Source organism: Benincasa hispida, chromosome 12 (genome assembly GCF_027475165.1).
Source record: "Benincasa hispida cultivar pf3 chromosome 12, pf3_genome.v1.1, whole genome shotgun sequence".
NCBI lineage: Eukaryota > Viridiplantae > Streptophyta > Magnoliopsida > Cucurbitales > Cucurbitaceae > Benincasa > Benincasa hispida.
The window spans coordinates 24,914,881-24,927,262 of NC_143489.1; the positions used below are offsets into that span (position 1 = coordinate 24,914,881).

General features: G+C 33.9%; 1 non-coding gene across 1 annotated transcript; it reads right to left on the reverse strand.

Annotated features, from left to right (window-relative positions):
* Positions 1-11,117: 11,117 nt before the first annotated feature.
* TRNAF-GAA (transfer RNA phenylalanine (anticodon GAA)) lies at positions 11,118-11,190 on the reverse strand. Its single transcript has one exon. It is a non-coding gene; the product is annotated as a tRNA-Phe (tRNA).
* Between the last annotated feature and the right edge of the window lie 1,192 nt (positions 11,191-12,382).

Genomic DNA, 12,382 nt, shown 5'->3' on the forward strand with positions numbered 1-12,382 from the left:
GACGGAGACTGGCTTCTCCGGCCCCATTTCGGGGCACTACTGGAGAGCACTTTGGGCGCTGGTTTTTCGATCGGATGGATCACTTTCAGATATCTGGTCTGTGAACAATTTTCGAAAAATTACACAGCCCACCAAAAAAGGCAGCATATACACGAGTGAAAATCCTATTATTGGGATGAGCCAAATCTTTACAAGAGGGGGTCAGACCAGATCCTGCATGTATGTGTACCAGAGGCTACTCACCAGTGCATATTATCCCAATGCCATGACTCACCATATGGTGGACATTTTAGAGGTCAACGTACAGCAGCAAAGGTGTTACAAAGTGGATATTTTTGGCCGACTTTATTCCAGGACGCGAAAGACTATTAAATGAAATGTGACAGGTGCCAACGCACGGGAAATATTTCATGGAAGAATGCGATGCCAATGAATATTATCTTAGAATTGGAGCTGTTTGACGTATGGGGCATAGACTTCATGGGACCATTTCCACCATCAAATGGTCACAAGTACATCCTGCTGGCCGTCGATTATGTGTCCAAATGGGTTGAAGTAGTATTGTGCATCGCAAGCGATGTGGTGATAGTCTCCAAATTCTTGTGGAAAAATATCTTCACTCGCTTTGGCACCCGACGTGCCATAATAAGTGATGAAGGCTCCCACTTTATCAATGCCGTCATCAACAAATTACTGCTCAAGTATAATATCCACTATAAGGTCGCCACCGCATACCATCCACAGACAAACGGCTGAGCCAAGGTGTCCAATAGGGAAATCAATTTGATCCTAAGGTGGTGAATCCTTCACGCAAAGATTGGGCCATGAAGTTGGATGATGCCTTGTGAGCATACAGGACCGCCTATAAAACACCTATAGGCATGTCCCCGTATGCGCTGGTGTTTGGGAAGGCATGCCACTTACCGCTTGAATTGGAGCACAAAGCACTTTGGGCAGTGAAGAAGCTCAACTTTGATTTGAAGACCGCAGGGGAGGCAAGAAAACTTCAGTTGATCGAGCTAGACGAATGGAGAACTCAAGCATATGAAAATGCCAAAATCTACAAGGATTGTGCAAAACGTTGGCATGACAAACAACTATGCGAGAAGAATCTCCAAGTTGGACAAAGAGTCTTGTTATATAATTCTCGGCTATGACTTTTTCCCGAAAAATTAAAGTCACGTTGGTCTGGACCATTTATAATCAAAGTGGTATTCCCGTATGGTGCGGTTGAGTTAATCAATAAAGAAGAGACCAGCGCATTCAAGGTCAACGGGCAAAGAGTCAAGATGTACGACGGAGGAGACTTGCATCGCGAGAAAACCTCCATGGACCTGAGGAATTCTTGACTGAAGAAGAAATGAGCAAGTCCCTGCGATAGTATGCGATACAAACTCATAAGGGATGCAATTCTTTTGAAGTATCTTTTTTACATCTTTATTTTATGAACTCACTCTACCTTTTTATATCTCTTTTTACACCACCATTTCAAAATAATAATAATAATAATAATAAAAAATAAATTCAACTCTGTCTTTCATATTTTTGACCCTCTCGATTTTTTAGCAATGATCGTGGTAAATGATTGCGGAGGATCTACACGATAACTGAAAAACGCGATCAGTTCGTTCAACCCATCGAAATCAAAGAAATCAGCTTGCTGCAAAGAAGGATGCGATCACAGATGATGTGGACAACACAGTAAATTTGGGGGTTGTATCTTTCTTTGATTTTTCTATTCTAAATTTTGCACTCGCATCTCATTTTTAACATTGAAATTTTTATCTTGCATCCTATGTAGTTGGCACAATCATTGAATGATTGCTTACCTTAATTATTCACCGCATTTTTTTATGTACCAAGTATGATGTCAATGATGAAAAGCATGCCTCTATTTCTCATCACATGTACTAGAATCAACTTACTTTCAGAACAGTCAATTCATGAAATATTTTTAGAAGTTAGTGGTCCACCAACTTTCTTTCAAAATGACTTTTACGAAACTTCCTGAGAGCATCACATGAATCATTTCAGTCTATCAACAATGAGGACATTGTTGGGTTTAAATTTGGGGGTGCTAGTATTTATTTTCAACCTTGCTACTTTTAGACATCTTAAAAAAAAAATCATAACGTTGAGATCGGATCCTACTCATAGTTGGATGTCTGCATGACACCCGTGGAGGCAAGCCAAAACAAAGGTAGGAATCGTGATCAACGCATAAATCAAGTGATCGCAGCTCCGCTGCCAAATGGACATGAGTTTAGACTGAGAAGGAGCGCCTTGCTCGTAGTTGGATGCTCGCATGACACCTGTGGCGGTAAGCCAAAAAGAAGGCAAGGCACTTGGATCAGCGCAAGGTCACAAAAATAATATCTAAACAACACAAGGATAAAAAGCATTTGGAAACACCCCAGTTGAAAAAAAGTTTTGAAATAAATCATGCGATGTCCTGGACACAAGTAAAGTCTTTTTGAAGGTTAAACTTGTGGTCCCTAAGTTCTAGAAATATTTTAAGAAGAGACCAGTATAGAAATTAAGAAGATTTTGGTTCATAAAATTTGAATAAGGCACCTCGAAAAATCTAGGTAAGGAAAAGGCGACTAACTCACTAAAGTAAATCTTTAGTTTATGCTTGAGGACAAGTATTGTTTTAAATTTGGGGCTGTGATAACGGGCAGAAATGCACGTTATTACAACACAAATAAGTAAAACAATGAGGGAATGCGACAGTAAAATATACAAAATCATGTCCAAAAGCGTTAAACTGAGAATATTGCGATCGCATGCGCCCATCGCATAAAAGCAGCTAATTTACTTATTTTGTGTAGGAAAAATACGTTGGTGCAAAGCAAAGTACGATCCAAAGAATTCAGCGACCACGTGCATTAAAAGATCGCGACCACAAAGCCATGCGATCGTATTCGCTCGCAAGAATTTGCTCAAGCAGGTGGCCGTATAAAGATGGCGCATCAAGGTGAAAGCTTAATAAATCATGATGGGATGGAAAGCTGATGACGGTCAAATCCGAATTTAGTTGACAAGCCGTTAACGAATCACTGTAGTAAATACATTCAACTTTTTCGGTGACCATTAATCGGCGCATCAGACAGAAGATTTAATGACCTCCTATCATTGCAGTCATTAGAGAGAAAGACTCTTCACATTGAGCTCTATAAATACCGAAGGCTACCATCGTTAAAGGAGTTCAACACAGTTCGCCATATAGATAGACCATATACAAATTAGTTAGCCATTAGTTTGTAGTTGTTCTTATACTTAGAAGGTGGAGATGAGCGAAGAGAAGAAGACGCCAAGAGATTATTCCTGGTTAGCTTGGAAGACTGCCTTGGAAGCGCTGTAAAAGGAGAGAGGGCTGATACATACAAAAGCAAGAACATTCTTCTAGGTAGAGTAGAGTAAAAAGACAGTGTAAAAAGCTTCGGAAAATAAGACATTGCTACTGGGCTTCTTATCCCTACTTTCCATTGTTGTTTTGTATTCTAACTTTAGAGATACTTGAGAGAATAGTCTAAAGAAAGAACTTAGACTTGAGAGAGTCAGGTTAGAATCCAGGCTTGAGAGAGTCAAATTAGAACCGCATAAGCAAAAGATAGAAACTTAGACATAAGTTCTGTTTGCTACTATGTATCGCATGCACCTTAGAAATAGGATATGATAGTATGCGGTCACCTTGTACATGTGTGTATCATTCATCGTTGCATACATAAGAATAGAGGCTTAGACTTAAGTCCTATCGACATTATCGTATACATCGCATGCGTCCTAGAAATAGGAACTATGGCATTAACATTGAGAGAAGACATGCTGTTGTGTGTGTGTAGCATGATCGCATAACTTGAATGCAATCTTAGGAAGTGTTAGTTAAATCCCTTTTCAACCTGTTCATCGCATACTCATTGTATTCTCGATTTCATCAACTCTTAACTCAAACCCGCCGCATAGGATTTATACTTAAACAAAATACCAACCAACTTATTTATTTTTGTCACCGCAAAGGAATCAAAATTTACTGTCGCATAGTAACTCAGTAATCCATGTGTTCGACCCTAGACTTACTAGGAAACCTAGTGAAATTTATACTTGGATTTTACTGGGAAAACTTGCATGTGCAACGCATAATTCATCACCGCAATTTCATACCATTATTTCATCGCATTTACAATGCATCAACAACCTGAAGGATGTTGGGATTGGTGTCTTAAATCTCTTTGTAATCTCGTAGTTTGTAAACTTTGTATAAACATATTGTTGTTAATAAAATAAGTGTTATTTTATAAGCATATACTCAATCCAATAAACTAAGATCCGAGGTTATTTCATGTAATTTAAACAAGTATGTAGAGACATACAAGTGGATCTTGTTCCAATTATAACCTGAACGGTCTGTAGTAGATGGATAAGGTTGGGTACCTTATCCTGGTGACACTATGGATACGACCCGCTTTGTAGGTGTTACAAGTGTTGTAAAATGCTACAAATGATCTAATCTTGATCATTCATGTGGAGACATGTGAGCGGGGGTATCCTATACAAAGAGTTTGTATAAGACTGGACCACGAAAAGATTAGTGTCTTTATATAATGCCATTAATAATATAGACTTGCATTTCATTAGAATGACCATAGGTGACATGACCTGAATCCAAAGTGAGTTGTGAACTCCTGCTCATGAAGACGGTCCTTTGATTTGTATGGATGAGAATGGCCAGATTGCTAACTCAACAAGCTTACCATTTTGGTGATTCGTCTAACTAGGGAGCCTGGAACACAGCTACACAAGGCGAAATTCACTTCTTCCCTGATGTAGGAGTAAGTAGATAAATTGTTCCTTTAAGGGTTGAGTCCGGGTCTTGAACGTAGTGGACACACCCTCTCCTGGCTCGAGAGGGACTTGGTCATAGTTGGACTATGACTTATTTTTCATTAGAGGAATTAGTAGTACTTAAGAAGCTAGATATAACTACAGGGGCAACACGGTAATTTTGGTCCAACTGTACTTACGAGCAATTTGTGAAGGATCATTGCACTGTTGATTGGTTATATCCAATGGACATAAAAATATTTGTAGTGCGAAGAGTGCAACTGTGGGTCTTTAGTGGAATGACCGACAGTTAATGAATGTTGGGTAATTTAATTAAAGAGTTTAACTAATTATCCGAGTACCATTGGAGCTTCAATCTACAGATCCATAAAGTCCCATCTGTAGCTCAACAGGAATTTAATTGAGAATTATTTTTAGATTAATTTGAAGTGTTCAAATTAATTGAAGGAATTAATTATATAAGAAATAATTAATTAAATTAATTATATATGTCATATAATTAATATAATTTGTTTGATACATTATAATATAAGGTAATATGAGAGAAATTTGAATATGATTCAAATACTAATTATATGAATGAGATTCATGTAATTAAATTTAATATGAATATGATTTCTATTAAATACCATAAATAAGTTGAGAGAAATTAAATATTTGAATATGATTCAAATATTAATTATATGAATAAGATTCATTTAAATTGAATCTAAATGTGATTTATATGAAATTCCATGTATTGTTGAGAGAAAATAAAATCTAAAGGTTATATTGTATTTGATGCAATATAAAACTATAAGATATGTGTCATATTTAATACAACATATGGTGTATATATATATGTTATATAAAATATAACATATAACCTATAGTTTTAATATTGTATCATATACAATATAACCTATAGTTTTTTTTCTCTCACTAGTGACATTTAATATAAATCACATTATATTAAATTCAATAATATGAATCAAATTCATATAATTAATATTTGAATCATATTCAAATAATTGCTGAAAAAACAACAAACAATTTATAATTAATTTAATTTGTATTAAACCATTCATATAACCAATCAGTTTTAGCAAAAATTTTAATGTACCCTCAGTGACATCTAATTTTGCAATGATGCTTCAGTGAGATAGGACAAAAGTCACCGTAGGGTGATCACGTATCCTTTCGCTGAAATGAAACATTCTCAACCATTAGACAGAAACAACACCTTGTTACCATAATTAGCAGTCACCATTGTTTGGTTCAGAATCTGTTAACTTGCATAACAATTCTTGTAAGTGTAACCCCTCATTTTAGGTTCTAGAGTTTCACCCCAATGAGCCACCTGTAGAAAAACTCGATTGGGACATGAAACTAAAGCAATCATATCTATTTCTAGAGATTAATAAAATGTCATGCAATATTGCCATCCTTTAGGGGGAGACCCACGATGCCACGAGGCGATGCATGAAAATTTTATTTAACCTAATGAGAGAGATTGAGGGATATGCTATCACATGCCCCACTCCCATTAACTATAAACACTCTCTCCATTCACCTTGTTACTGACCTACCCAAATGCCACCCGTAGGGGGACACCTATGGTGCCTCGAGGCCAAGAGTAGATCTCTCGGTGTGAATATATAAGGAGAAACATGTAGAGGATAAATGAAGTATCATATACCCCATTTCCTCCCACTGAGTATTTTTCCTAGGATCAATTAACTTAGGAAAAATCTGGCTATTGATTTTAAGTAAGTGAATGTTTAATTTGCTAAAAAACAACACTTGTCTTTGATGATTAAACAATTTTGATTGAAATCTCATTAAACTCTTTAATAGACTTTAATCAGACTTGCATGCATGTAACAACTCTATCTAATTCACCTTTCCAAGTAGGGTCCCAGGTAGGGGTACGACGTTTATATCAACTTAAGTACCCTAACCTAGACAGAACCCACCTAAGAAAAAAGGTCCCTTATAGATATATTTGTTATATATTTAATCTTTAATTAAGAATCAATTTAATCCTGTTAAATCGATTAAAAAATTAAATTAAGATTTCTAATCTGATTAGAAATGTGATATTAGGTCTATCTGAATCATGTTTTAAAACAATTTTAAAAATGATTAAAACCTAAAGTTTGAATGCAACTCTTAATTATTGATTTTAATTTTAATTTCATTTAGTTATAACGATTATAAATATTATATAATACATGTGCATGCTAGATAATTTAAATCACGCATATACATATATTATAACACTTATAATATAAAATGATACATGAATATAAATGCATAACCTATGGTGGGTTTTAAAACTGTATCATCTACATTTCTTACAATGATTAAAATACATCTAAGGTTAACAATACATGCACATAAATTTTTTAGGCTATATATAGACGTAATATGATAAAAATAAAAAAAAATGCAATAATCAAAATTGAACAAAATGACCTTCACATCTTCAATCCAATGCTCCACCAACGGAGCTATCCCCACAATTTAGTTATAATGTTATATATACAATACATATAAATATACATATATAAACTCATGGGAAAACAAAATTATAAATCCTAGTAGGTAAGTTTATGAAAATGAAGAGAAATGACTAACAACAACTGAATTCATTTGCCAAAATTAACATAAAAAAAGATGAAATAATGTTAATGAAAAATACTGTGTAATCAAATTGGAGAGCAAAACTTGTTGTCGAAGGGTCGAATAAGTCGTCTTCCAACAATTAGATGTCAAAAAAAGTTGCTTTTGGGAAACAACATCAAAATTGGTCAAGTGATATCAAAATTATGACCCTCACAGTTGAAATTTAGATTCTTTAAACTCCGTTTGGTAATCATTTGATTTTTTTTTTTTTGTTTTTAAAAATTAAGCTTATATCATCTACATTTCTTACAATGATTCACATCTTTCATAAGTACAATGATTTAATTCTTAGCCAAATTTCAAAAACAGAAACAACCTTTTGAAAGCTACTTTTTTTAGTTCTCAAAATTTGGCTTGATTTTTTTAAACTATTGGTGAAAAGTAGATAACAAAGGATGAAATTTGGAGGTTGTTTAACTCGATTTTTAGGCCTCATCTTAAAAAGTTTCATTCTACAAGGTTGTTTATAACCGAGTTAATAATATTTTCTCAAATTTTTAACTCAAAACGCTTCGTAATTAGTCTTGGAGCTTCAATTCTTCACTGATGGCTTAGATTCACTCGAGAAACGAACCCTTCGTCTTTATTTTTCCCTTCCAGCCTTATTCTAGTGATTTTTCCTTCTAGAACCCAGCCATAGAAAATAGACACACGGAGCTTTCAAATGCCACTGGAATTACACAAATAGCCTAAGTAGTTTGTCCAAACCGACCCAATGAACTCGTCCTTCTTACTTGTATTACCGCCCAAAATCCAGCATGAACTCTCCTTGTGCCACCTGGCCCACTATTAGTGATGAAGGGCTAGGATTTAGAAATTTTCCTTTTGCTAACTTCACTCACAATATTACTTCAGCACCATACCTCATTAGATGGCATGGTCTCATTCATATGCTTATTATGCATTCCATCATCAAACATGACCTTCCTTAACCAAGTCGAGTTTTGTCCTACTTTTACACTTAGCTACCCAAGAGCCTATTTCTTCTTGCTTACATCTTCTACCCTTCCTAAGACATGACTTCATTTAGCTCATTAGAAGGCATCACATTACTTACTCTTACTTGAAGTAATTAGGGTTTGGGTTTTACATAAACCATGTTCTTTTTCTATGTTATGGTATTTAATATAAATCATATTTATATTAATTCCTCCAATTAATGTATCTAATACATCATATCAATTATATCACATATAATTGAATTAATTTAATTATATCACATATAATTAAAGTTCCTCTTGTTAATTTGAATACTTCAAACTAACCCAAAATCTGATTCTCAACTTGAACCCATTGAACTACTAAGGAGGCCTTATGGACTTGTAGCTTGAAGCTTCATCGGTATGTGAAAGCTGACTAAACTTTTTAATCACGAGATCCACCATCCGTTAACTGTTGGTCACTCCACTAAAGACTGACAGTTGCACTCTTCGCACTACAGATATATTTCTGTGTCCATTGGATATAACCAATCAAAAGTGCGATGAACCCTTACAAATCGCTCATAAGTACAACTTGGCCAATTTACCATTTTGCCCCTGTAGTTACATCTAACTCTTTAAGTACCACTGATTCCTCTAATGAACAATAAGTCATAGTCTTACTATGACTGAGTCCTCTCTTCCCAAGAGAGGGTGTGACCACTATGTTTAAGACCCGGAATCAGCCTTTAAGGGAACAATTTATTTACTTACCCCTGCTTTGGGGGAAGGAGTGAATTCTATCTTGTGTAGATGAGTTCCCAGCTCCCCAATGAAACGAATCCCCAAAATGGTAGGCTTGTTGAGTTGGCAATCTGGCCGCTCTCACCCATACAAATCAAAGGACCGCCTTCATGAGTAGGAGTTTCCAACTCACTTAGGATTAAGGTCATGTCACCTATGGTCATCCTAGTGGAATGTAAGTCTCAATTATCTACTGCGTTATATAAACAGACTAATCATCTCGTGGTCCGATCTTATACAAACTCTTTTTATAGGATACCCCTGCTTGCATGTCTCCACATGAATGGTCAGAATCAGACCATTTGTAGCACTTTACAACACTTGTAATATTTACAAAGTGGGTCGGATCCATAGTGTCACCAAGATAAGGTATTCCTCCTTTATCCTTATACTATAGACCATTTAGGTTATTACTTAAGGCATGATCCATTTGTATGTCTCCACATACATGTTTAAGTTACATGAAATAACCACAGATTTTAGTTTATTGGATTAAGTAAATGCTTATAAAATAACACTTATTTTATTAATAACAATATGTTTACAAAGTGTTTACAAACTACGAGACCACTAGGAGAATTAGGACACTAATCTCAACACACAGATGGTTGAAACTTTAACCCTCGATCTCTCTCTTTGTGTTTTTTTTTTTTTAATTATCGACCTTCTAAAAAGCCTACCACACTACCACAAATCTCTAAATATTTTCAAAACTACCGTATTTTGCTAATTATTTTTTCAAAGTATAATATATTAGAATAAAAGATCCAAGATGATCAACATTTATTGAATAACTACAATCTTGTTTGGTAGCCATTTACCTTTTTGTTTTTGGTTTTTAAAAATTATGCTTGTTTTCTCACAATTTTTTACTACTCATAGTTGTCATATTACCTATATAAACATTTGAGCTCATAGTCAATTTCCAAAAACAAGATCTACTTTTCGAAAATTCCTTTTTTAGATTCTAAATTTTTAGAGGCATTGTCAGAATAACTCTTTTTAGTTTTCACCTTTCACAACTAAGCTATTGGAAATAACCCTTACTTTCACAACTAAGCTCTTGGGAATAACCTTTTTTAGTTCTCACCTTTCACAACTAATCACACTTGTAGGTAGCTCGTGAAAATATTTTTCTCAATCTTCCCGTCTGAGATCAACTCTGAGATTTGAATAAGAATTTGACTTCCTTTTATCACACATCTAAATTATCTATTGTTTTGGGCTCACTTGGTGGAATCTCGACTAAGACAAAGACTAATATTGTATATATATATTTTTTCCAAATAAAGTAATCTTGTGTAGACTTTGATCATAAATATTTGATAATTTGTCTTTCCTAAATTATGTAATCTTTTGAAATTTTTTTGTTCATACGAGTAAGAAGTAGTCTTTTTGTAACCTTGCTCTCAAATGATAGACTCAAACTTAATGCTTGTTTCAACCCTAAAGACTTTTTTAGTCTACACACTAAATGCTCTTTGTCTTTCTCCTTAATGTTCTTTGATAATTTAAGATATATGGATTGTACAAAGATATTATATACTGTTTTATTTATGGAGGTTGTCAAAGTAGCTTTGTCGTGGGATTTTTTTTATTGTGTTCGTTCCTTCACAAATCTACATTATGTCAATGATCATATGGCAAAAAAAAATTTGAACCAAAAGGTTAGAGGATAGGAACTCAAAACGACACACGTTGTTGAACTCAAAATGACAAAAAATGCTAATTAGTCAAAATTATAATTAATAATTGAATGTTATTTGAATCCTATAAAGATTAATAGAGAACAAAATGAACAATATGCCAAAAAAACATATTTTCAATTTTTGTCATGGCATACAATAAATAAGATAACACGACAATGAATACACTAAAAAATGCGGTGAACGTGAATCGAACACGTGACCTTCAGATCTTCAGTCTAACGCTCTCCCAACTGAGCTATCCCCGCTATTAATATTTAAGATATATATTAAAATATATTTAAGGTTTACAATACATACACACAAATTTTTTATGTTGTATACAAATGTAATATGATAAAAAAAAATGATATGAATGGAATTGAAAAAATGACCTTCACATCTTTAATCCAATGCTCTCCCAACTGAGCTATCCCCACAATTTAGTTATTATGTTATGTATAAATATACATAAACTCATTGGAAAACAAACTTATAAACCTTTGTAGGTAGGTTTATCAAAATGAAGAGATATGACTCATACAACTGAATTCTTAATTTAGATTTTTTAGACCCCTTTGGTAACCATTTGATTTTTATTGCAGAGAACATGGATTGAACACGTGACATTTGGATATTCAATCTAACTCTCTCACAACTAAGCTATCCGCACTATTTGATTTTTAACATTTATATTAAAATACATCTAAGGTTTACAATACATGCACATAAATTTTTTAGGTTGTATACATATGTAATATGATAAAAAAAATGCAATGAATGGGATTGAACACATGATCTTCACATCTTCAAATTAGTACTCTCCCAACTGAGGTATCCCCACATTTTAGTTATAATATTATGTATACATATACATATAAATATACATACACAAACTATTGGAAAATAAACTTATAAACCCCAGTTGGTAAGTTTATCAAAATAAAGAGAAATGACTAATAGCAACTGAATTCATTTGTCAAAATTAACATAAAAAAAGGATGAAATAATGTTAATGAAAAACACTGTGTAATCAAACTAGGGAGCCAAACTTGCAGTCGAAGGGTCGAATAAGTCATCTTCCAACAATTAGATGTCAAAAAGTTGCACAAATGCTTTCAAAACAACATCAAAATTGGTCAAGTGATCTCAAAGTTGAAATTTAGAATCTTTAGATCCTGTTTGGTAACCATTGGATTTTTTATTTTTGTTTTTAAAAATTAAGCCTATATCATCTACATTTCTACAATGATTCACATTTGTTTTAAGCACAATGATTTAATTCTTAGCCAAATTTAAAAAACAAAAACAATATTTTGAAAGCTACTTTTTTTAGTTCTCAAAATTTGGCTTGACTTTTAAACTATTGATGAAAAGTAGATAACAAAGGATGAAATTTGGAGGTGGAAGTAGGGGCCATAGACTTAATTTTCAAAAACAACAACAAAAAATAAAATGGTT